The 25092-nt window shown below is 42.1% G+C and overlaps 1 protein-coding gene across 5 annotated transcripts in view; it reads left to right on the top strand.

Annotated features, from left to right (window-relative positions):
• LOC132391440 (sestrin-3-like) overlaps positions 1–25092 on the top strand; it is a 120478-nt gene that overhangs the window by 501 nt on the left and 94885 nt on the right. Inside the window, exon 1 of one of the 5 annotated variants that reach the window (XM_059964641.1) lies at positions 295–312. The exons of 2 other annotated variants lie outside the window; for them this stretch is intronic. The gene's annotated coding sequence lies outside the window, so the exon portion shown is untranslated. Of the gene's footprint in view, positions 1–294; positions 313–585; positions 606–629; positions 742–25092 lie in introns of those variants that run through there. 2 more of the 5 variants (XM_059964642.1, XM_059964640.1) reach the window with 2 other exon arrangements.

Raw genomic sequence — 25092 nt, 5'->3', positions numbered from 1 at the left:
TAGTCATGTTTGTAAATTGTTTATAAAGCAGCGCTCCAGAACAGGATTAGTGTGAGTTAAAAGTTTCGTTGTAGGGTTTTTGCATTATAAATTTATACTTGCAGGATAGTTTAATATGACGAGGAATGGTTCTCGCATTGAAATTGTGGGCCAGACATTGAGTCGTGCTTGTCTTTGGCTTCCTCCTATCGGCTGTTGAGGATGTCAATCAAAGTTGTTTTTTCCGAACTCCGTCTGCTGGACTCAATAAATCCGATATCTTTTGACACTCTCTCCGTTTCGCAAAAATAATGCGCGTGAAGAATTTCAGAGGTACAGCAAGCCGATTAAAAATGTATGTAGATGACATACAATTGCTGCTTTTTTGGCAGAATATACGTAATCCCCACCCTGGCTTCGCAATCCGAGATAGGTTTGCTATCGTTTCGTACAGTTTATCAATTGATTCCTTTTTATCATAGGAATATATTATCTTTAATGGGTTAATTTCAAATATGTCAGATTCCATTCCGGAATGTCCCAGTGTTCGCTTCAGTTTTATTCGTTAATCCATTAACTGGGACCAGCCGCGGCCACAAACTACGTTCCTGTTGCCGTTGCGGCTCGTAAGTAACCTCTTGCCACAAATCCGAAGAGTTCACTAGCGATCAGGCATATTAACTGTACCTGTTATTCCATTGTTCAAACATTTAAATGCCTCGTATATGCTGACGGTCAGAATCACATCTTGCAAACCTTACGGTGAGTTTATCCTGTGGCTCTGCGGTGAGTATCATCCTTCGCCAGGGCGCAAGAAATGCTGTTCGAATGTTTGCTCCGTTTAGGGCACCTCTGCGACTTGCGGTTTTAAAATTAAGCAGCATCTCAAATCAAACCGAACTTGCTGCAACCTTCCTTCTCCCTTCGGAAAATAGTTTGCTTTCCTGACGGCCTCGAGTGTTGTACTTTTCCAAAGTGTAATGATATAAAGACAAACTGTGATAATAGCATCGATGCTCAGGTAGCATTGGTAGGGAGGGAAATACGGTTAACGTTTCAGGTCACTGACCTTTCATCAGTTCAAAGTAAGTTTATTACCAAAGTACGTGTATGTTACCACGTCCAGTCCTGAGATTCATTTTCTTGTGGGCATACTCAATAGATCTATAATAGAATAATAACTATAACAGATTGATGAAAGACCACTTGGATGTTCAATCAGAGTGTAAAAGACAACGAACTCTGCAAATGGAACACAAAACAAGAAAAAATAATGATAAGTAAGTAAACAATAAATATCAAGAGCATGAAAGAAGATACGAGGTTGCTTTGGCAAGAAAGGTGAAAATAAATCCAAAGGGTTTCTACAGTTATATTAATAGCAAAAGGATAGTGAGGGATAAAATTGCTCCCTTAGAGAATCAGAGTGGACAGCTATGTGTGGAGCTGAAAGAGATGGGGGAGATTTTGAACAATTTCTTCGGTATTCACTAAGGAGAAGGATATTGAATTGTGTAAGGTAAGGGAAACAAGTAGGGAAGCTATGGAAACTATGACGATTAAAGAGGAGGAAATACTGGCACTTTTAAGGAATATAAAAGTGGATAAATCTCCGAGTTCAGAAAGGATATTCCCTAGGACCTTGAGGGAGGTTAGTGTAGAAATAGCAGGGGCTCTGACAGAAATATTTCAAATATCATTAGAAACGGGGATGGTGCCAGAGGATTGGTGTATTGCTCATGTGGTTCCATTGTTTAAAAAGGCTTCTAAGAGTAATTATCGGCCTGTAAGTTTGACGTCAGTGGTGGGTAAATTAATGGAAAGTATTCTTAGAGATGGTATATGTAATTATCTGGATAGACAGAGTCTGATTAGGAACAGTCAACATGGATTTGTGCGTGGAAGGTCATGTTTGACAAATCTTATTGAATTTTTTGAAGAGGTTACGAGGAAAGTTGACGAGGGTAAAGCAGTGGATGTTGTCTATGTGGACTTCAGTAAGGCCTTTGACAAGGTTCCACATGGAAGGTTAGTTAGGAAGGTTCAATCATTAGGTATTAATATTGAAGTAGTAAAATGAATTCAACAGTGGCTGGATGGGAGATGCCAGAGTAGTGGTGGATAACTGTCAGGTTGGAGGACAGTGACTAGTGGTGTGCCTCGGGGATCTGTACTGGGTCCAATGTTGTTTGTCATATACATTAATGATCTGGATGATGGGGTGGTAAATTGGATTAGTAAGTATGCAGATGATTCTAAGATAGGTGGCGTTGTGGATAATGAAGTAGGTTTTCAAAGTTTGTGGAGAGATTTAGGCCAGTTAGAAGAGTGGGCTGAGTGATGGCAGATGGAGTTTAATGCTGATAAGTGTGAGGTGCTACATTTTTGTAGGAATAATCCAAATAGGACATACATGGTAAATGGTAGGGCATTGAAGAATGTAGTAGAACCGAGTGATCTAGGAATAATGGTGCATAGTTCCCTGAAGGTGGAATCTCATGTGGATAGGGTGGTGAAGAAAGCTTTTGGTATGTTGACCTTTATAAATCAGAACATTGAGTATTGGAGTAGGGATGTAATATTAAAATTGTACAAGGCATTGGTAAGGCCAAATTTGGAGTATTGTGTACAGTCTGGTCACTGAATTATAGGAAAGATGTCAACAAAATAGAGTACAGAGGAGATTTACTAGAATGTTACCTGGGTTTCAGCACCTAAATTACAGAGAAAGGTTGAACAAGTTAGGTCTTTATTCTTTGGAGCGTAGAAGGTTGAGGGGAGACTTGATAGAGGTGTTTAAAATTATGAGGGGGATAGAGTTGACATGGATAGGCTTTTTCCATTGAGAGTAGGGGAGATTCAAACAAGAGGACATGAGTTGAGAGTTGGGGGCAAAAGTTTAAGGGTAACATGAGGGGGAATTTCTTTACTCAGAGAGTGGTAGCTGTGTGGAATGAGCTTCCAGTAGAAGTGGTAGAGGCAGGTTTGGTATTGTCATTCAAAGTAAAATTGGATAGGTATATGGACAGGAAAGGAATGGAGGGTTATGGGCTGAGTGCGGGTCAGTGGGACTAGGTGAAAGTAAGCATTCAGCACGGACTAGAAGGGCTGAGATGGCCTGTTTCTGTGCTGTAATTGTTATATGATTATATGAGATGAAGAGTCCTTGAAAGTGAGTCCACAGATTGTAGTGATGGGTTTAAGAGCCTGATGGTGGAGGGGTAATGACTATTCCAGTACCCTGGTGGTGTGAGTCCTGAGGCTCCAATGGCAGCAGTGAGAAGAGAGTGTGGCCTGTGTGGTGGGGGTCCCTGGTGATAGATGCTGCTTTCCTATGATAGCGTTTCATGTAGATGTGCTCAATGGTGGGGATGGGGGTGGTCTTTACCCATGAAGGACTGGGCTGTAGCCGTTGCTTTTTGTAACATCTTCTGTTAAGGGGTATTGTGTTTCCACACCAGGCTGTGATGCAGCCAGTCAGTATATCCTGCACTACACAACTATAAAAGCTTGTCAAAGTTCTGGACGTCATGCGAAGTTTTTGCAAATTTTTTAAGAAGGAGAGTTGCTGCTGTGCTTTCTTTGTAATTGCAAGGTCTAGGATAGCTTCTTCAAAATAATAACACTGAGGAATTTAAAGTTGCTCACTCTCTCCTCCGATGAGGACTCCCTCATGGACCACTGCTTTCCTTCTGAAGTCAATAATCAGCTCCTTGGTCTTGCTGGCATTGAGTGAGAGGTTGTTGTGGCACCACTCAGCCAGATTTTCAACCTCCCTCCTGTATGCTGATTCATCACCACCTTTGATTTGGCCTGTGACAGTGGAGTCGTCAGCAAACTTGAACGTAACATTGGACCAATCAGAGGTTTAAGGCAGAGCTAATCAGCAGCTTTTTTTCAAAATTTTACTTTGTTTATATGCTGAGCCCTTGGTGAGAAAATTCAGATCTCAAGCCTCCGCTGCCTTGTGGCTGTACCCACTCATTGAGAAGGCTTCAGGAGTAAAATGCGGGGCTGGAGTCCCTAAAGCAGTCTGATGTTGCATTCAATGCTCACTGGCAACTCCTGCAACATTGCTGGTGCCAAACTGAGGAGTCGGTGACCCACCTCTTTGCACACTGTGGGTTCGTGGAGGAGGTTGGAAGGGGCAGTGTCGAGGTTCATCCCCAGCAGCTGCGTGATCTACGGGCTGTTCCCGGGGATGCACACCGAGATCAACCTCCGGTGCTGTTGGCAGATCATCAACTCGGTCAAAGACGCTCTTTGGTCGGCCCGAAACTTGATGGTCTACCAGCACACGGAGATGTCCGTGGGGGAGTGCTGCCGACTGGCACATTCTCAGCTGAGGAGTACATGCTGAGGGACGCACTCAAACTTGGTGCAGCCACCGCAAGGGCCCGGTGGGGAAGAACCACAGTCTAGGGTTCTTCTCCCATGGGAGTTGAGGGGTAGGGGGATTGGGGATATACCCCCTGAATGTAAATATGAAAGAACAGAGTGCCACGTGGGTGGCAAAGATTTTGAAAATGTAAAGACAGTAATGGAAACAACTGTAAAGAATTGAAAGTCATTGAATGGTTATTGTATGTAATTTTATATATAAAAAAAATCGGTCTCTGCCAATCTCTTGGGCTCATCAGCTGCTGGAGAGTGCAAGCCTGCAGTATGGCCACAGCTTGCTGTCCATATTGTACTGCACTGCTTTGCTTATCGACAGTGTACACAGCAAGGATGCAACCTCCACGGCCAACCTCGACCAACAGAGGACCCCTTAAAGAGCAATTAGAACTTGTATCTTCTTGCACTGTCTCTCCCCCCCCCCCCCCCCCCCCCCCCCCCCCCCCCGCCAGTTAGTTTGTGTAAACTCACCATTGTTCTCCAGTAATCATTCCTCTTGGTCCTCTGCCACATTTCGAAAAAAGCTTACAGACTTGCTGATTCAGCAAGCAAGTTTATTAAGACTGTTCAGCAGCCTGCTGAAGTGGAAAAATTGAGGTGTTCTTCGGAGAATTATTTGATTTCCACAGTTTGGCTGTTATGAGACTTGTTAAACCTTGTTTTGTCATGACTATTGTTCTGATCTGAAAGCTCACAAGGAGAACCCAAGCATGACCACAGAAAAGTTTAAAAAAATAATTTGCACAACGCATCTAGTTCCTAATATACTTTCTTATTGGAGAACTTGATAACATGAATATTTTGCTTGATAGAACAGTATATGTTATTAGTTGCTGTTTGGTGGCACTGCTTTTCCTGGTTTCCATGTCCAACTGAGATCTTAATCTTAATAAAACTCCTCACCAAGCTCATGGTTGACTGAGCTGCAGCGAACCCTGCTCTCTCTCCTATTCCTCTGAAACTTTGACACCCCCTAATCACTGAAAAAATGCTATCTATTAATTCATGTAAAATCCTCTGGATCCATTGACAAACCAGTGAAGCTTGTGGGTATCTGACTATTGTCCAAAATTTCATCCTTTACACACATTCCCTTTGTTCAACCCATCACTTCACCGACCTTCTCTGCTACTTGCATTTCTCTCTTTTACATTTCCAATGAAAAGTCTTTGACTGGAAATGCTGACTGTTACCACTTTCCACAGATACTACTTGTGAGTTCTTCCAGCTTTTCTCTTTTCTTTTGGGCAAACCAATGCCTTCAGACTTTTTTAGGAGAATGTTTGGAGTATTGAGGCCCTGTTAAGTGCTCAGCAAGTTCTGGTGGGAAACCAGCTAGTTCTAATCTCCAACACCATGTACCTGAATGATATGCTCTATTCCAAGCTCTGTCATGTCGAGAACCTTTCAAAAGGACAGAGTATCCACTTCAAGGATATTCTTAATCTTTGTGGTGTGTGGAAATTAATGGTCCCTCTGGCTTTGCGAGTCAAAGCCATAACCATTCAAAATGAAAAAGAGCATGGTAGAAGGTAGTGGGTGCCTTGAGCTTCTAATGTGGAACTGTGGAGGCCACTCAGAAACAGTAGAAAATGTGAACATCGTTGGTTTCACCTCCTCCTGCCCCAAATTTGTTGTCCATCATCACCAAACCAATTAGCAGATCCTAACATGGAACCTGCATGCCACCACTGATCCCATTCAACTAGAATGGAAATGTTGTAATCTACTCCTGGTGCCTAGGTATAGTAATCACGTGCTTTTTGCACAGTAATTACCGGGTAGTAGAATACCTGCAGGCTGATCAGTTTTGTGGTGACAGGTGATTTAAAGGTCAATTAATATCCTTTTGTGCCTGTTCTGCTTTCATTTGTTCTTTGCAGATGTGTCTTTTGTTATGGATGTGAACCATCTAAGAAGCTCAAATTTTATGGTTCTTGGTACTATTTAAGACAGTAAATGAAGTTTTTTGTTCCAGGCTATTACTGGATTTGTACATTTGAAACAAAAGTAGGCAATTCTGCCTCTTCATGTTATCTGCTGTCTTAAGAAGATCACAGCTGATGAAATTTTCTCCATTATCTTTAATGTCTTTAGGTATTAAAGGATGAAAATCAATTAATCTCAGGTTTAAAATGATCAATCAGCTTCGCATCAGTCTTCATTTTATAGAAGAGAGAACCGGACCACACCATCCTCTGTATGGAGTGTTTGACTCCTGTAGAAACTGGCCCTAATATTTCTATAGATGATAGCACATGATTCTACACACTTCAACATTCTAGAAGTATCCCATTAGTTCCTATTAATATTTTAAAACTGGTATCAAATGATGCCATTTCTTTCTAAATTCTAGGGAATTCTGCAATATCTTTGGGAATTTATCATCGTAATGTGATGCTTGGAATTCAGTTTGACATTACAAAATCTTTTGAATCAAATGGCTGCAGGTAATTTGTACTGTATAGCTGTATAATAATTCTATCCCTGGACTTCAGGGACATCCATGTTTGAATGATGTAGAATGAGTATATTTTGGCAACATCATATTTTATCTAGTACAGAATGAATTTTTCTACTTTGATTCTTCTCTACAAACTGGGCATCTTTCCTTTGACACCAGGACACTGCTTTTCCATTTACTATACTGACTGTTCTAAGATACTATCAATTCACAGATCTTGGAAGGTTTTGTTCTAAAGACTCAGTACTTAGGAATCAAACACTGCAGGAGGTCATTCTTGCTCTTTTATTTGAAAGAGCATTCTGTCTCGCTGTCCTTGTCTTTGTTCATTGTCCTAATTTTTTTTCACTCAGTTTAATTCCATGTCCTGCTTTAAAAAGCACACTTGATGCCTCTCTGCCTGCCTCAGTCCCTTCAAAGAATTGGTACAGCACACTTAGTCATTTGAAATTCATATGGTGTCTTTCCCTATAGTTCTGTATATAATTTCCCTTGAGTGACAATGTAATTCCCTTTTTAAATAAATGACCACTGGAGGAAAGATGGTGCTGGAGGAACTCAGTGGGTCATACAGCATGTGTAGGTCGGGAGAAATTCAATATTTCAAGTTGAAAATGTGAATCAGCCCTCTTTTTGTTACTGATTTGATTCTGTCTCCATCACCCTTTACAGCTCAGTTCCAGATCCTTGCAGAGTCCTTGAAAGTGAGTCCATAGATTGTGGGACCATTTCAGTGATGGGACGGGTGAATTTATCCCCACTGGTTCAGGAGCCAGATGATTGAGGAGTAATAGTTCTTGAAACTGGTGGTGTGGGTCCGAGGCTCCTGTATGCTCTTCTTGAAGCAAGAAGAGGACAAGGCCTGGGTGGTGGGCATCCTTGATGGATGCTGCTTTCCTGCAATCCCAATATTTACTCTGTCAATCCCTGTTTTTTTCAAAAGAATCTTGCATTTGAGGTCACTCCTCGTTCTTCTAAACGGCTAAGGAGCCTAGCTTATTCAGTTTTTCTTCATAAAACACACCTGTTGAGGACCACTCTGGTGAATCTTTGTTGCATTCCCTCTAATACAAGCTCATCTTTTTCAGCTCACTCTAGTTCGCTCTTTGTTTTCCCTCTCATTCTCTGGTTTTCTTTTCACCTGATTGAAATCTGTCATGTTCTTGATCCCCATCTAACAAATCTGTTAGCTGCTTATGCTCGAAGAACAGTCAGCTTTTCAAATCGAACATGGCAGTTTAAATTTCTTATCCAAAGTTGTCTTGTCATATGGACAAGTATATGTATGCACACATGCAATAAAATATCTTGCAGCAGCATCTCGGGCAGTTAGAGTCATATACGCATCATTCATGAGAAAAACATAAATTAATCATAAATTTTAGGCAGTCAATAGGTGCAGGAGTAGGCCATTCGGCCCTTTGAGCCAGCACCACCATTCCATGTGATCATGGCTGATCATCCACAATCAGTACCCCGTTCCTGCTTTCTCCCCGTATCCCTTGACTCCGCTATCTTTAAGAGCTCTATCTCTTTCTTGAAAGCATCCAGAGAACTGCCTCCACTGCCTTCTGAGGCAGAGCATTCCATAGATCCACAACACTCTGGGTGAAAAAGTTTTTCTTGAACTCTGTTCTAAATGGCCTACCGCTTATTCTTAAACTGTCGCCTCTGGTTCTGCACTCCCCCAACATCGGGAACATGTTTCCTGCCTGTAGTGTGTCCAATCCCTTAATAATCTTATATGTTTCAATCAGATCCCCTCTTATCTTTCTGAATTCCAGTGTATACAAGCCCAATCACTCCAATCTTTCAACATATGACAGTCCCGCCATCCTGGGAATTAACCTCATGAACCTACGTTGCACTCCCTCAATAGCAAGAATGTCCTTCCTCAAATCTGGAGACCAAAACTGCGCACAATACTCCAGGTGGGGTCTCACCAGGGCCCTGTACAACTGCAGAAGGACCTCTTTACTCCTATACTCAACTGCCCTTGTTATGAAGGCCAACATGCCATTATCGTCAACATGATAATGGTGCTGCTAAACTGTAGTAATTAAGATTTTGCTTTTTGGTTCAAGAATAGAATGGATGAGGGGAAGCAGGGGCTCTTCAGCTATTCTGAGGAGGGGGGAGGTGTGCAGCGTTTCAATACCCTTTCTAGGGCTTTCATGTCCTTCCTCAAATTGGAGTGACCACAGTTAGATTCAGTACTCTAGTTATGGTCTAACTAGAGCTCTGTAGAGGTTTGTCTTCAAAGTTCAAAATAAATTTATCATCAAAGAACATGTATGTCACCATATACCACCCTGCAATTCATTTTCTAGTGGGCATGCTCAATAATGCTTAATAGTATCAATGAAAGATTGCATCAACTGGACCTTCCACCAGTGAGCAAATGACAACAAGTTGTTCAAATACAAAAAGAAAAGGAGGGGAGAAACAGAAAAAAAGCAATAAATATTGAGAACATGAGATGACGAGTCCTTGAAAATGAGTCTGTAGGTTGAGGGAACAGTTCAGTGAAATTGAGTGAAGTTCTTCCCTTTGGTTCAAGAGCCTGACAGTTGAGGGGTAATAACGGTTCCTGAACCTGGTGGTGTGAGTCCTGAGGCTCCTGTACCACCATCCTGATGGCAGCAGCGAGAAGAGAGCATGGCCTGGGTGGTGGGGCTCCCTGAGGATGGATGCTGCTTTCCTGTGACAACACTCAATGTAGATGTGCTCAATGGTAGGGAGAGCTTTACCCGTGATGGACCTGCCATATCAACTACTTTTTGCAGGATTTTTCAGTCAAGGGCATTGGTGATCCCATGCCAGGCTGTGATGCAACCTTCCTCCTCTTTAAGTGTTATGTCTAAAATTTGGTGGTTGGGGGTGGTTTTGGGCGAGGTACCCCAGGGGAGAGGATCCTTTCAACTTTGCTTGAAAGGTTTAGCTCCAAAATTGACTTGAATTACAGTTGTGATCCTGATGAGATATTTATTAAAATATGTATCTGAATAAAAGTTTGACAATGCCAAGTCAGCTCAATGTTATCATGGGGTGGCAGGGTAATGCAGTAGGGGATGCTGTTACCTTTTAGCTCTCCGTATCGAGATTCGATCCTGATCTCTGTTGTATCCTGTGGCCATGCTGGTTTCCTCCCACATCCCACAGATACACTTCTTTAAGTTTAATTGCAAAAAGAATCAAATGGGAGCTGAGCATTTTAAGCAGAATATTGAAGTAGGAAGGGGGGGGGGTGGAATTGGAGCTAATAAGATCTTTCGCATGAGCCAAATTGTCATAATCTGTGTTGTAAGATAATACAAACCTTTTCTGGTGTTCTGTTTTGAATGTTTAATAGTTGAAAAGTTGGCAGGATACTGTTACTCCACCAATCATAGTTTTGAAAAGACATTTTGCATTACAAAGTAGAAAAGTCACAAGGCAGTTTTTAACATTGTAAAGCAGTAATCCCAAACTGTTTGTTTACTAAACTGCAGAAGGAAGTGAGAAAGCTGAGCAAGTAAATTTGCATTCAGCAGGAGGAGGATGTTTGTGCACTTGGGCTGTAGGAGCGGCAACTCGTAGACTTGACCTGGCTTTTTCCTGCTCTTTTTCCCCTATTGTTATTCCTAATCTCTAGTTTACATTGGTGATTTTTGTCAACAATGGATGATAACATTGATTCTGCCAAGCATGTCATTACTACTTCAGCTAAACCACTGCAAGCCCGTCATGAATGCCACTGGATTCAAAAGCCACCTCTTACTCTGGCCCACACTGCAGCAGAATGTGTGTGTATACATAAAGTTGTAGCACCCATTATTGGCGGTTCAAAGTACAATTTATGACCAGAGTGCATGTGTGTCACCCCATAAACATCCCTGAGGTACTTTCTCTGCGGGCATAGTTATCAAATCTATAGAGCAGTAACTGTTCACTGAACAACCAACTCTGCAAATGCAAATATAAATAAATAACGAGCATGCGAAAACAGGATAAAGAGTGCTTAAAGTGATACCATTGGTTGTGGTAACACCAGAAGTAGAATGAGTGTAGTTATGCCCTTTTGTTCAAGAGCCTGATGGTTGAGGGGTAGTAACGGTTCTTGAACCTGGTGGTACACGTCTTGAGGCACTTGTACCTTCTCCCAGATGGCAACAGTGAGAATTGGCATGGCCTGGGCGATGAGGATCTCTGATGGATGCTGATCTTCTGCTGCAGCATTACATGTGGCTGTGCTTAATGGTTTGCAAAGAGAAATCGGGAATTAGCTGCTGTGGTAGATATGAGGTGATTTAACTGTTCTTTCCCTAGTTGGATGTGGATGAAATGAGTCATAAAATGGCTCCACTGCTTGCTACCCACCCGTTCCAAGGTGGAGAGAAAGAAAGGGTGCAGGGTGAAGGTAGTTGTTATTGCAGGATTGGCTGTGTGTGGGTTTATTGGTAGTGGTGCTTGGCACTGGAACAGGTTTAGGTTAAAAAAAAAGTAGTGATATCCATAATTTCTTTGATAGCATTTTTTTTAACCTTTCACCCTTGTGTACCATTTGCTGTCTTGGTAGTTAACTGAATGACCTGGTTCCAGTGATTTTGTAAGTACCCAAGGTAATGTAAGAAGAGATGAGAATGGATGATAATAAACCTGCCTCATTTGACCTTGGTTTAGAATAATCTTAAAGATGGTGAGTTAATGGAGCGGTGTGGTTCAGGGAATGATTTCCCAAGCTATAGGGCATGGTAACCAGGGGCATGTGACCGTTACTGGAGAGATTACATTTGAGAAGAGGTTGGAATTATCTAAGTACAAATATGAAAATGATATGACTGGAGAAGACGAAGTGGAGGAAGTACTTGATTTGAGGTCTGGGGGAATGAGGAACCTGCGATTGTCACAGTTCCTGCCTGACCATGGCCAATTGGAACTTGGAATCGTAAAAATTTACGGTAATTCACCCTGTTATCTTAATGTTGGTGTTAAGTGACCCTTTAGGTGAATCTAACTTGCCCAACTTTGGTCCCAAGCCCTATTGATTATAGCTTTTCATGTAGTCATCCAAGTACATTGTAATTGTAAATGCTTTGGTGTCTCAGGCAATTGAAATATCTTTTTACAGTTCTTCTCTAACCCCCCTATCAGGGAACATGTCCTTATTGCTAAGTGTACGTATCCACTTTAGACCAGTGTAATTTTAGTTCTGCTGTATGGTGTGCTTCCTGCTCCCAAAGCACAGCCTTGGTACTCAATACCATCCTGGATGCTCTTCTATTCCATAAATGATCAAAGTAGAGATGACAGTGATACTGCACTTCATAGAATCTTTAGCCATATCTTTAAATTTTTTTCTCTGTCCCCAATGACCGCTTTAGGAGTCTGATGTAGTGTACTAAGTCACTAGAGCAGGCATGGGCAAACCATGGCCCGGGGGCCACATTTTTAATGCTTTTTAATCCGGCCCGCAGAACTTGACGAAATTATATTAATAAACCTTGTTAACGTTTTTTCCCCGCAATCCTGGCGTTTTCCCAATAGATGACGCACTCTATATACATTTGTAGCGACCCATTTCCTGGCACATCCGAACTGGCTCACAATTAGCCAGCATTCCAGCTAAGGGAGATAGCCTGCGGGGATTTGCGAGCACAGAGCTTTGGAGCCTCTGCGCCACGGGGGGCTGGTTGAGGGAGGCTTAAAAGTGAGGCTGGGGATTTCGAATAAAGTTTTTTTTTCTTCGATTGCAGTTACCGACTCCGTGTCGTAATTTTAGCGCTGCATGTAGCACACCGCTACACATTGACCTTTGTTGAGGTGCAGCGTATTACTCCACATTTGCGCTTTACTCTTTGTTCGGCTCGACCTATTTGTGTGAACAGGCATTCAGCGTCATGAACATCAACAAAGCCAGCCACAGATCCAAGTTAACTGACCAACACCTCAGATCCATCCTGAAAATCGCCACAACAAAACTAAATCCAGACTTTGATGCGCTGGCTAAAAAGGGAGACCAACAACACTGTTCCCACTGAAATTAAAAATAAGTTTCTTCGTTGTGTTATGTAAAAAATGCATTTGAAAATATTTTTTTCACTAAACCTTACATGTTACATGTCATTTCTGTTAAGTGATGGACATGAGTAGTGCGCAGGTGCACATACATTCTCAAAATAAAAAATGCGCTCCAGATCAAATAACGCGCTCCGCATACTGGCGAGCTGTCACTGTTCTGTCTTTGTGCTGGTCGTTGTTGAGTTTTGGCACAGGGGACAATTGAATAAGAAGGAGCAGGACAAGTAGACCTGCATCTCCTACCGTTTTTGAAATAAAGACAGTCAGGAGGAGAGTGATGATGATAATATCTTGAAGGATAACAGAATTTTCAGTTTTTTCAAATAATAACTGTTACTATTAAAAAAAGCTGTATTTTAGTCATTTAATTTTCAGTGTCTTAAAAGTCATTTCAATAAATAGCTAAATACCATGGGACTTTAAAGACAGATATTTTGTTGTAATGCATTTGTTCATTTTCAATTGAAATTAAAGCACATGTTTTCTACATATCCCATGATATTTTATTTTCTCTTATGAGGTGTATTACCAAAACACTCCATCCATCTGCTCCTCGTCCGGCCCCCCTGTCAAATTTTAGAACCCTTTGTGGCCCACAAGTCAAAAAGTTTGCCCACCCCTGCACTAGAGGCTCAAAAATAGGCTGTTGGCCTAACCACTGCCCAGTTTGGGGCCGAGTCTGCTCTTCCCACCGTGGCCTCTAGTCACGCCGCTACCCAGGAAATCAAACTGGTAGAAAGTAGTGAAAGCCAAAAGAAAATGCTGATACTGGGAAGGTGAAATTTAAAACAACATGCCAGATAAACTCAGCAGGTCAACAGAGAGGGAATCTGTGGTAAACTATGTATACCTGTCTGGACTTGCCCCTCTGCTGACTGCTCCTGTGGCTCCTCCCACAGATCCCTGTATAAAGGCGATTGGAGGCACTGCTCCTCCCTCAGTCTCCGAGATGCTGTGCTCCGTTTTGCTGCTAATAAAAGCCTATCGTTCCCCTCCCGTCTCCGAGAGTTATTGATGGTGCATTAGAAACTGTGAATGTTTAGAGTTTGGAACCTTTCATCAGAACTGAGGAAAACAATTAGTCTAGTAGTGGGGAGGGTGATGGATGGAAGGAACAAAAGGAAATTTTGCTGATAGATGAAGTATTATTCGGGGTGGGGCGGTGTTAAGCTCCTTTGCATAATGCATTGTTAACACGGTAAAATGTTCAGAAGGCAAGATTTTACCAATGAAGACAATTGGCAGAGGGGGAAAGAGGACTGGCAGGCTAAACCAACCAGTCCCGATGCAAACAGCAGGTTACTTAGGCTGTAGGCTGCAACATACCCAGATGAAAGATGAGCTGTTTTTCCTTGAGTTTTCTAATAGTGAGGGAGGCCATGGGCAGGAGCAGTCAAATTGGGAGTGGGGTGCTTAATTCAAGTGACAAGCCACCCAAACCTCAAGGTCACTCCTGTGAAGTGAGTGCAGGTGCTCTTTTTAAAAAGTGGTCACCATTTAGAGGAGGCCACACTGTTTCCAGTCTAATATACAGACAACCTCCACGTTATGGGGGTTGGGGGACGTATGTCCCTAGTAAATCAGATCAGTAATGCAAGGCCTTGCCTGCATGTACTTCAGGAAACGCCAACAGGATTAAAAAGAAAAGTGTTTTTTAATTCACATATTCTGAATTTATAATGATAATTTATATAATAAGAAGCGTGAATTTATTCCATTTCTTGTAGACTGTGATTTGTGAATTCTGTGAGGATGTATTTCCATTATTCAGGCAGGTGGAGGGTGCCAGTTCTGCATTTGGTGACTGTTGTGGCTGTTGCACAGTTAAAGCAGCTTAACTGCATCAGTTAATTGAATTTATTTTTATTTAGAGATACAGCTCGATAACAGATCCAACAAGCCTGTGCTAATCTACTGATGAGTACTTCTTTGGAATGTGGGATGAAATGCGTGCGGTCACAGAGGGAGCGTGCAAACTCCTTGCAGTTAGCACTGGACTTGACCCTGGGTTGCTGACACTGTCATAGCACCACATTATCCACTATGTTAGGGCCATCCCAATTGACCACATTCTTTCCACCCTTTGTCCCACTCATTGTCCTCTGAATCCTCTCTCTGTTATGGGGAGGGACCTCGGTTCTGTAATGTTAACTTTTTCTCTTCCCGCAGTAAGAGATTGCTCTCTAACCTGTTCGTATCACCCCACTCACACCCGCACCCACGATGTTCTGCCTTTATCTCTGAGAACTACCCAAGAAGAGGTGATGCCTCCATTAAATGTACCTTCTGTCTCTTTCAAAGAACCCCAGCCTAGACTGCCTTCCACTATAATTTTCTAGGCTCTGCTAGTGTCCTGATACCTTGCACAAGTCGTGGACAAAAGCAGTCTTGGGACAAGGAAGAAGGTAAAAGGAATTCTCAGATTAATCACGGCTAGAGGGAACACAAAGGTATTGTAAACCAATTGAACTGGTATAGGCAATGTCGGATGAGTTATCAAGAATTAAAATGAAGTCTGTTTAGGAATGGCAGTGAGATGCAGAACAGGAGTTCATACTGTTCAGGTATGACAACTGATAACCAACAGACTGATGCAGCGTCACACTGATGCAATAAGGTGAGAGGACTTAACAGCACCAATAATTAATCTTTCCATTTTGTTTTAGTTGAAAAATGTTTAATCTCATTTGGTGCATCGGTATGAATTAAAAATAGTAAACCCTTTTGAAATCCGTTGTGTATGTGTCAGTTGAATCAGAGGAAACTGATTTGCAGTAAAAATTTGCTTGCTTTTCCCATGGCATAATCCACATTTGTGTAAATGATAAAATCTGTCCCAGGAGAAAAGATTAAAAAGTTTATTTTATGAAGGAGATTGCCATCAGTGTACTCTTATACAATCCAAACTATAATGGATTGTATATTGTAAGGACTGTGGCAGGTGTGATATCTAGATGATTTTGTTTTTAAGCTCGCATTTAGCTCTAAGAGACTTCTGTCATGCTGTGTCTTTCGTTGAAAGTGATGTACCACAGTTCACATTTTCTGAAAGACCCTACCATGGGAAACAGCCGACTGTTTTATCCAAATAATGTTTTTATATATCTTGTTAGGAACCTTTCAGTCCATTCTTTTTTCACTCCCTTAGGAATGCTAATCTCTTGTTGGTCACCTTATATGCAAAAGAAAACCCAGAAATCTGCTGGGCTTTTGGCATATAACACAGTATATAGTTTATTTATAAGGCTGAGCCCAATCTAAATTTGACACCAACTAAACGTGTAGATTTCATTGGAGGATCAGCCTGCTTGAGGAAGCTGCTCGGAGGAAAGAAACTCATTGTAAACAGAAAGCACTTGAACATCTCTTATTGTGTATTCTTTGTTGCATATCTAATATTTAAAGCACTTTGAATGATTTAATTGACATGGGACTTCCAGTGTCTCTGGCATTCTGATATTGTATGCCTCGATTGACACTTCCTTTAGCTAGAATTAACTGAGACTTAATGTGGAATATGGAATTCTCTCTTCTGTGTTTGAGTTTGGAAATCAGAATTGAGCTTGCTGTCTTACGCACGTCTGTGTCTGCACAAGTGCATTGGAAGGTTTACTTGCATCTCGAGCGCCTAACATGGGGAAACACAATATTCACAAGAGAAACTGAAGATAAATTATTCAAGAAAGAATACAATTAGAACAAAAATAGCAAAGTTCATTGTAGTGCAAAGTCATTGTGCTGTGGGTACCTTGAGTTGGTGATTGGGGTTGTGCAGTGGCCCGTGAACCAAATAGTTAAGGGAAGTAGCTGATCGTGAGGCTGGGAGTGTCCAACTTCAGGCTTTTGTACCTCTGCTCAGTGTTTGCTGTGAGGAGATGGTAGTGCTTAGATGTGGGGATATTTGTTGATGCCTTCCTGAGGCAGAGCCTTAGTCAATGCTACCTGTGATGGGGGTGGGGTGGGGGATGTGCTGGTGATGTAGTGGGCTCTCAGTCCAGTACTCTCTGCAGTTTTCTTGTGTTCACGTGCACACATTCAGGAACACCACTCAAAAGCAGTGGGATCAGCCGAGTCGTGTGTGATGCTCCCCTAAGGAGTTGTCTGTTGGTGGGACTTCTAGCCACTGTAGAAGCCAATTCAGGATCCACACATTCTGTTGCAGTGTGGGCCAGAGTAAGAGTTGGCTTTTGAATCCAGTGGCATTCATAATGGGCATGCAGTAGTTTAGCTGAAGAAGTCGTGTTGGATTAAATATTTAAAAAAAACACCACACACACCTGGTTCCAGGAGCAAAATGTCATGTATGGTGAAAAACGTTTAATTAATTGAAGCTGATTCACTTTCTCCACAGATTTAGCAAGACTTCTGTGGAACAGTGCTTTGCTAATGTCTATCAATATCAGCAAGTCTGTCTGTCTTCATGAGAATAATGTGTTTTGTTTCATCAGTCTTAATGTCAAAGGGGCCAACCAGCACAAACAGAGTCTTGCAATCCAATTTATGGTGGAATTTCCCAAATGTTGAGTTTTCTAAATGGAAAATTGGTGTTCTGCAGGTTTAGCTCAGAGCAGAGGTGCTTATTTCCAGACTTAAAGCATCCTGGTGAAAAACAGAATCATTATTTTCTCAATGAATTTCTGTTATGTGTATGATTGTCCTAATTGTTTGATCCAATTTGAACCTCTGGTCTAAACTAATAATTCTGATCAACTTTATGAATGGTTATTCTCTCTCAGCCTGAAGCAGTGCTTACTTGAAGGGTTTCTTTTCCAGGCTGCTCCAGAACATTGCGATCTTTCTAATTATTCTGCATAGTGCGCACGGCTGAGGTTGTCTTTTGTTTTAGTCCCTTTTCTGCACTCCAAACTGACAGCCAGTGAGGATTCACCGCTTTTTCTTCCTCTCTGGCTACATAACATGAAAATGGGCCACAAAGATCAGAGGTTTCAAAGACATCCCAGGAGGAAGCATGGCAGACCCATTATGCACAGTCCTTTCTAGCAGCAACACTTGCTATACATGCTCATAGCTAGACTAAGGAGCAATATCTGTGAGCAGGCTCATTCCCCTCAAGGAAGCTTTGACCTGCAACCTTCTGTAATCTCAAGTATGCAGCATCAAGTACATGCTGACATTCCCTTGTTCAAGGTCAAGGGCATTCTCCTTTGAAGGAGGAGGATGTCACTCTTCATTCCAGAACTAATGAGGTGTCCTCCTTCAAAGAAAGGGGCTTTTCCTTGTCCACTATCAGTGCTGCCCTCACCCAACACCTCTTCCATTTTGTGCATGTCTGCCCTCACCCCATCCTCCTGCTGCCACACCAGGGGTAGAGTTCCTCTTAAAGTCTCTGAACACCAGAGGAACCAACACACTTGACCACGGTTATCTCGCCATAAGTAAAGCTTGCTTTGCCATACTGCACCCACTTTTTGGAACGTCTGATCACCTGCCTCTACTTCTACTCCCAGCGTATAAGCATAGGTTCCCACCTGCTTCAAAAGGGCGACAATCATATCAGGGCAGGGTGAGCTGCCTTAATGACTGTTGCCCACTGGCATTCACATCTGCTGTGATAGAGTGCTTTGTGAGATTGGACATGGCTAGAAACAACTTTTGCCTAATCATAGACCAGGACGGGCTGCAATTTGCCTAACGCCATGGTAGGTCAGCTGCAAGTGCAGTTTCACTGGCTCTCCACCCGTCTTTGGTTCACTCGGACCTATGTCATACCGCTGTTTATTGATTACAGCTCAGTGTTCAATAAAATAATACTTCAGTTCTAATCAATATGCTCCAAAACCCGAGCCTCTGTACGTCCCTCTGCAACTGTATCATTGACTTCCTCACTGGGAGACCAGTCTACGCAGATCAGAGTATCTCCTCACTGACAGTCAATACTGGCACATCTCATGAATGCGTGCTTTGCCAACAGCTCTACTCTCTCTACACCCCCGACTCTGTGGCTAGGGACAGCTCAAATACCATCTATAAATTTGCTGATGACAACTATTATTGGCAGAATTTCAGATGGTGACGAGGCAAGTACAGGATTGAGACAGATCAACTGCTGACTGGTGTCACAACAGTGACCTTGCATTCAACATCAGTAAGAACCAGGAATTGACTGTGGGCTTCAGGAAGGGGAAGTTGAGCAAACATGCACCAGTCCTCATCGACGGATCAGAAGTTAACAATTGCAACTTCCTGGGTGTCAACATCTCTGAAGATCTATCCTGGGCCTGACATATTGAAGTGATTCCAAAGAAGTTACTACAGTGGCTATATTTCATTAGGAGTTTGAGGAGACGGTAAGACACTCTCTGTTTTCTACAGATGTACCATGGGGAGCATTCTAACTATTTGCATCACGGCCTGCAATGGAGCAGCCACTGCACAGGACTGGAAAAAGCTATAGAAACTCAGCCAACTCCATCGTGGGCACTATACTGCCCTGCATTGAGAACACCTTCAAAAGCCGATGCCTCAAAAAGATGGTATCCACCATTTAGGACTGCCATCAGCCAAGATGTGCCCTCTTCTCATCGCTATCATCAAGGAGGGGGTACAGGAGCCTGAAGACACACACTCAACATTTCAGAAACAGCTTCTTACCCTCTGTCACCAAATTTTTGAATGGACAATGAACTCATAAACACTACCTCACTTTTTTTCTCTTTTCTGTTTTTGCATGACTTAACTTTTCATATTTATATGCTTTTATTATTGTGTTTTGCAATGTACCGATGCTATGAAATAACATTTCACAACACAAGCCAGTGATATTAAATTGTTAAAGTTTAATGACCTCATTGACAACTGTAGGGAGATTTTCTAGTGTTACACTGACTGTTCAACCCAGATAGGCAGGGAGGTGGCACTCTGAGCAGGAGTAAGTCATGGGATAAAGCAGTAGTTAGTAAGAGCAAGAATGATGATCAGGATAGCCTGGGATACTGTTAAAACAGGAAAATAACTCCGTTAACTCGCACTTGTGTCAACGTTCGAGGTTTAACAGAAATGGCTTTGAGGACTGGGATGTCAAGACTGAGACGAGGGCACAACTGGCAGTAAGTCATAAGCATGAGATTCTGCAGATGCTGGAAATCCAGAGTAACATACACACAAAATGCTGGAGGAACTCAACAGGTTAGGCAGCGTGAATTCCTCCAGCATTTTGTGTGTGTCACAACTCAGTATTCTGGTTTACAGATGCGGTAGACATGACAGGTTCACGTAAGCCAGGTGTGTACTTGGCAGCAGTACTTGGAAGTGACATTCTGTGAGACTATGGGTAGAACTTAGAAACACAAAAGGGAGGGTCACTCTAGTGGGGCTGTAATAAAGGCTCTCTCAGTAGTCAGTGAGTACTTCAAGAGGTGTGTAGTGAAATTGCTTGTATCTTTAAGAATATTAAAATTTAAATTTAACATCTAAAAATATTAAGGTTACCTCAGTTGGAGATTTTACTTTCTCTGGTACTAACCGGAATACCCGGAGTGTTAAGGGTACGCGATGGAGTACGTGAAATGTATCAGGAAAAGTTTCCTGCGTCAATGTGTTAAGGGCTCTATTCAGGAGAGTGCAGTACTAAAAGAAATGAGCCTGCACTGTCCAGCTATACCCATGTGACCACCTCTTGGGGAATGAGGAAGGGCAAGTAACTGAAGTAGCAGTCAGGGAGCACCTTGGCTTTGGTGACCATAGATTAGGCCCACAGATGAGAGTTCGAAACTGGAGCAGAGCTAATTTTAGCAAATTGAGACAGGATGTAGCAGAGGTCAATTGGGTGAGCATATTTGAAAGGAGGGGGACAAATGGCAAGTGGGAGGAGTATGATATCGAGTGCCCAGGGGCAGCATATTTCTGTGAGGGTAAATCAGAATCCGGTTCATTATTACTGTCTGATAAGAGGAGCGGAATTGGGCTGTTCAGCCATTGAGTCTGCTCCACCATTCCATCACAGCTGATATATTTTCCTTTTCAACCCATTCTCCTGCCTTCTCTTCATAACATCAAGAATCTATTGACTCCGCTTCAAAGATACTCAATGACTTGTCTTCCACAGCAATCTGTGGCGATGAATTCATTGGTCAGGCCATTGATTAGAGGAGTTGGGACATTATGTTTGTGTTATCAATATTTGGTGAAGATGCACTTGGGGTATTGTGTACAGAGGGCCATATCAAAGGGAGTGATGAATCTCCATAAAGGAGGGAGATTGAAAACTTGACCAAGAGGTGTAATAACAACAACTACTCATTCAATGTCACTAAGACCAAGGTACTGATTGTAGACTTAAGATAAAGGTGACCAGAGGTCCATGAGCCAGTAATCATTGGAGGATCAAGGATGAAGAGTCAGTAACTTTAAATTCCTAGGTGTCACTACCTCAGAAGACCTGTCCTGGATCCATCATAAAAATATAATTACGAAGAAAGCATGACAGGGCCTCTACTTCCTCAGGAGGCTGCAGAGATTCGGCAAGTCATCAGAAACCGTGGCAAAAATTCTGTAGGTGTGTGGTGGAAAGTGTGCTGACTGGCTGCATTATGGCCTGGCATAGGAACACCTATGCCTTTGAATAGAAAGCCCTGCAAAAGGTAGTGGATTGGGCCCAGTACATCATGGGTAAAATCTTCTCAACCACTGAGAACATCTACATGAAATGTTGCCATAGGAAAGCAGCATCCATCATTAAAGATCCCCACCACCCAGCCCATGTTCTTTTCTCGCTGCTGCCATCAGGTAGAAGGTACAAATGATTCAGGACTTGCACCACCAGGTTTAAGAACAATTGCTACCACTCAACCTGTTGAATAAAAGGGGATAACTACACTCATTTAGGGACTCTTACATTATTATTTCATGCTCATTATTTATTGCTATTTACCTGTATCTACATTTGTAGTGTTTTTTGTCCCTTAATCCTGTTTACAGTTAATGTTCTGTAGATTTGCTAAGTTTGCCCACAGAAAGAAGAATCTTCGGGTTGTATACGGTGGCAGTGGTGTATTCTGATAATGAATTTGGCTTTGAGGTTAACTATAGTTTTGGTCACCCTGTTTATAGAAAAGATGTATTGAATCTAGAAAGAGTATAGAAAACATTTAAGAGGATGTTGCTAGGAATAGAGAGCTTGACTGGTAGGGAGAGATTGGCCAGGCTAGGTCGTTATTTCTTGGACTGAGAATGAGGGGTTACTTATTGAAATGTTTAAAAGTATGCGATAAGGTAGTAGTTTTTTCCCCGGGGTAAGGGAGATGGGGTGAAAAAGGAAAGATTTAAAGGGGACCTGAGGACTAACTTTTTTGTGCAGAGGGTAGGAGTATAGAATGAGTTGAGGAACTGGATTAGAGGAGTGTGGTTTAGAGGGACTTGGCTGAAGGCAGGAAGTTTGGACGATCTGGGTGGGGACTGGTGAGATCGAGGAGCCTGTATCTGTCCTGTATTGCTCTAAAACTCCACCTAATGTGTTCCCTCTCTGAGAATACATTGTAATGGTGTCAATTGGAGGGATTGTGATGCCCCAAATTGCCTTGGTATTTAGAGTATTTTATTCCATGGTTGTCCTGATCTGTAAATCACAAAACCAGAATTTGCGTTACGATCATTGCTATTTCCTGTGAAGTGTTGCTCTGAAATTTTAATCAAGTTTTAAGGGTTCTCTGGGGCAAATGATCCTGGAAGCCATTAGAATGGTATCCTGAAACAGCATGCAGCTGGGTGGAAAGTGAGGCCAGCTGAAGGAATTAGACTGTTACTTTTAAACTGGGATCCCATGTACTAAAAAAAAATTAATGGCTTCCTTATTTTTTTGTGTAGGGTGTGTGTTTTAAAAACCCTCTCATTATAACTGTACAGAAAGCTAAAATACTAGGCACAGTGTTCAAAAAGAAATGCAGGACTGATATGCTGGAGGCATTTTAGGAGAATTGTCTTAACGTTGAAGGAATCTGAGAATTTTGTAGCCCACAAAATAGCTGCACATTTTATTATTTGGATGACTGACAGTAAATTGCAAGTCAGTTTTGGCAAGTGCTGCTGATTGCACAAAGATAGCTCCACTGGTGTATAAATAGGTGACTTTAAATTCGTTGCATTGCTTTTGAACTTTTAAAAAAAATTCCTTTAGAGAAGATTTTATTTTGGGATTGTATTTTAATATTCATTACAGTGGCTACATATACACTCAGCAGCCTCTTTTGTTAGGTAAACCTGTACACCCGCTCATTGATGGAAATATCTAATCAGCCAAGCATAGCCGTAACTCGGTGCTTAAAAACATGCTGACATAAGTCAAGAGGTTCAGCCCAAACGTCAGAATGGGAAGAAATATGACCTAAATGACTTGACCGTGGAATGATTCTTGGTGACAGGCAGGGTGGTTTGATTATCTCGAACACTGCTGATCTCCTGGGATTTTCATGCACACCGGTCTCTAGTGTTTACAGAGAATGGTGCAAAAAATCAGAAAACATCCAAGGAGCAGCAGTTCTGTGGGCAAAAGTTACCTCATTAATGAGAGAGGTCAGAGGAAAATGGCCAGACTGGTTCAGCTGACAGGATGGTGTCAGTAGCTCAGATAACCAGGTTGTTACATCAGTAGTTTGCAGAAGAGCATCCCTGAATGCACATGTTGAACCTTGAAGTGGATGGACTTACAGCAGCAGAGGGCCACCAACATGCAGAAATACACTCACTGGCCACTTTATTAAGTATCTCCTGTATTAGGCATGTGTCAATCATCAATCCGCCTGTTATTATTGGATTCTCTGAAACCATATATGCATTCTGCATTTTCAATTATAGCTGGTCCTCCTTATCCGCAGGGGATTGGTTCCGGGACCCCCTGCAGATACCAAAAAACATGGATGCTCAAGTCCCTTGTATAAAATGGCATAGTATTTGCATATAACCTACTATGCATATTCTCCTGTGTACTTTAAATCATCTCTAGATTACTTATAATACCTAATACAATGTAAATGCTATGTAAATAGTTGTTGTACTGTATTGTTTAGGGAATAATGACAAGAAAAAAGTCTGCACATGTTCAGTACAAATGCAACCATTGTAGCTCTTCTGGGAACACTGATGCTGTCTTGGCATCAGCCCATCCTGATTCTCCTGTGATCTTTAAGTTCTTGAGGCTGTAGCGCTTTACATAGCTACCCAGCCATCCCTTACAAGCCTTAAACTCCTTCCTCATTACACAAGTAGCGAAGGAACGAGAGGTGAGGCGAACAATGCTCAAACAACAAGCGCTGGACAGTGAACTTCTCGGTTTTCACGATTCGCGGTTGGTTGAATACGCGCATGAGGAACCCGCGGATAAGGAGGGCCAACTGTATTGTCTCTCTTTGAAATAGTTCCTTTTTTAAAAATAGCATAAGTAGTCAAAAGTATCTCAATTTTCTTCCCTTTTAAAGAAAAAATGACCAGGTGAATATCTGCTGACGTAGTGTGGAATTTAGAAAACAATTGAAAACAAATTCACTATGGATAAAACTCCGAGTAGTAGTTGTGATATCCATGTCCCTTCCCATCCGAACCTCTGAAAACATATTAGCCTGTGCTTTTCCAGTTGTACAACAAGCCGCCTGCATTTTAAAAAAACACATTATCTCCTTGCCCACCCATTGCCTTCCTCTGGTGCTCCCCCCCCCTCCCCTTTTCTGTCTTCCATGGCCTTCTGACCTTTTATCAGACCACCGCCCCCAGTCCTGTATCATTTTCACCAACCAACTTCCCAGCTTATTTCTTCATTCCTCCTCTTCCAGGTTTCACCTATCACCTTGTGTCTCTCTCTCTCTCCCCTTCCCCCTACCATTTTAAATTTACTCAGCTTTTTTCTCCTCCAGTCCTGCCAAAGGGTCTCGGCCTGAAACGTCAACTGTTCCATAGGCTCTTTTCCATAGACGCTGCCTGGCCTGCTGAGTTCCTCCAGCATTTTGTGTGTGTTGCTTTGGATTTCCAGCATCTACAGATTTTCTCTTGTTTGTGATTGAATTAAAATAATTCTATTTTACATTTTTTTTGCACCACGTTCATCTATGTATTATTTATTCCAGTTGAGTACATCATTGACGGATGTAATGTTGCTGCTGATATAAGCAATAATCTGATTAGCATAGTTGCATTCATAAACTTTGTTTTCCACTTGTATGGTTCATTGCTACAGCTCCTGGCCC

This window comes from Hypanus sabinus, chromosome 3 (assembly GCF_030144855.1).
Source record: "Hypanus sabinus isolate sHypSab1 chromosome 3, sHypSab1.hap1, whole genome shotgun sequence".
NCBI classification, from domain to species: domain Eukaryota; kingdom Metazoa; phylum Chordata; class Chondrichthyes; order Myliobatiformes; family Dasyatidae; genus Hypanus; species Hypanus sabinus.
This window is presented reverse-complemented; position numbering and strand designations above follow the sequence as displayed.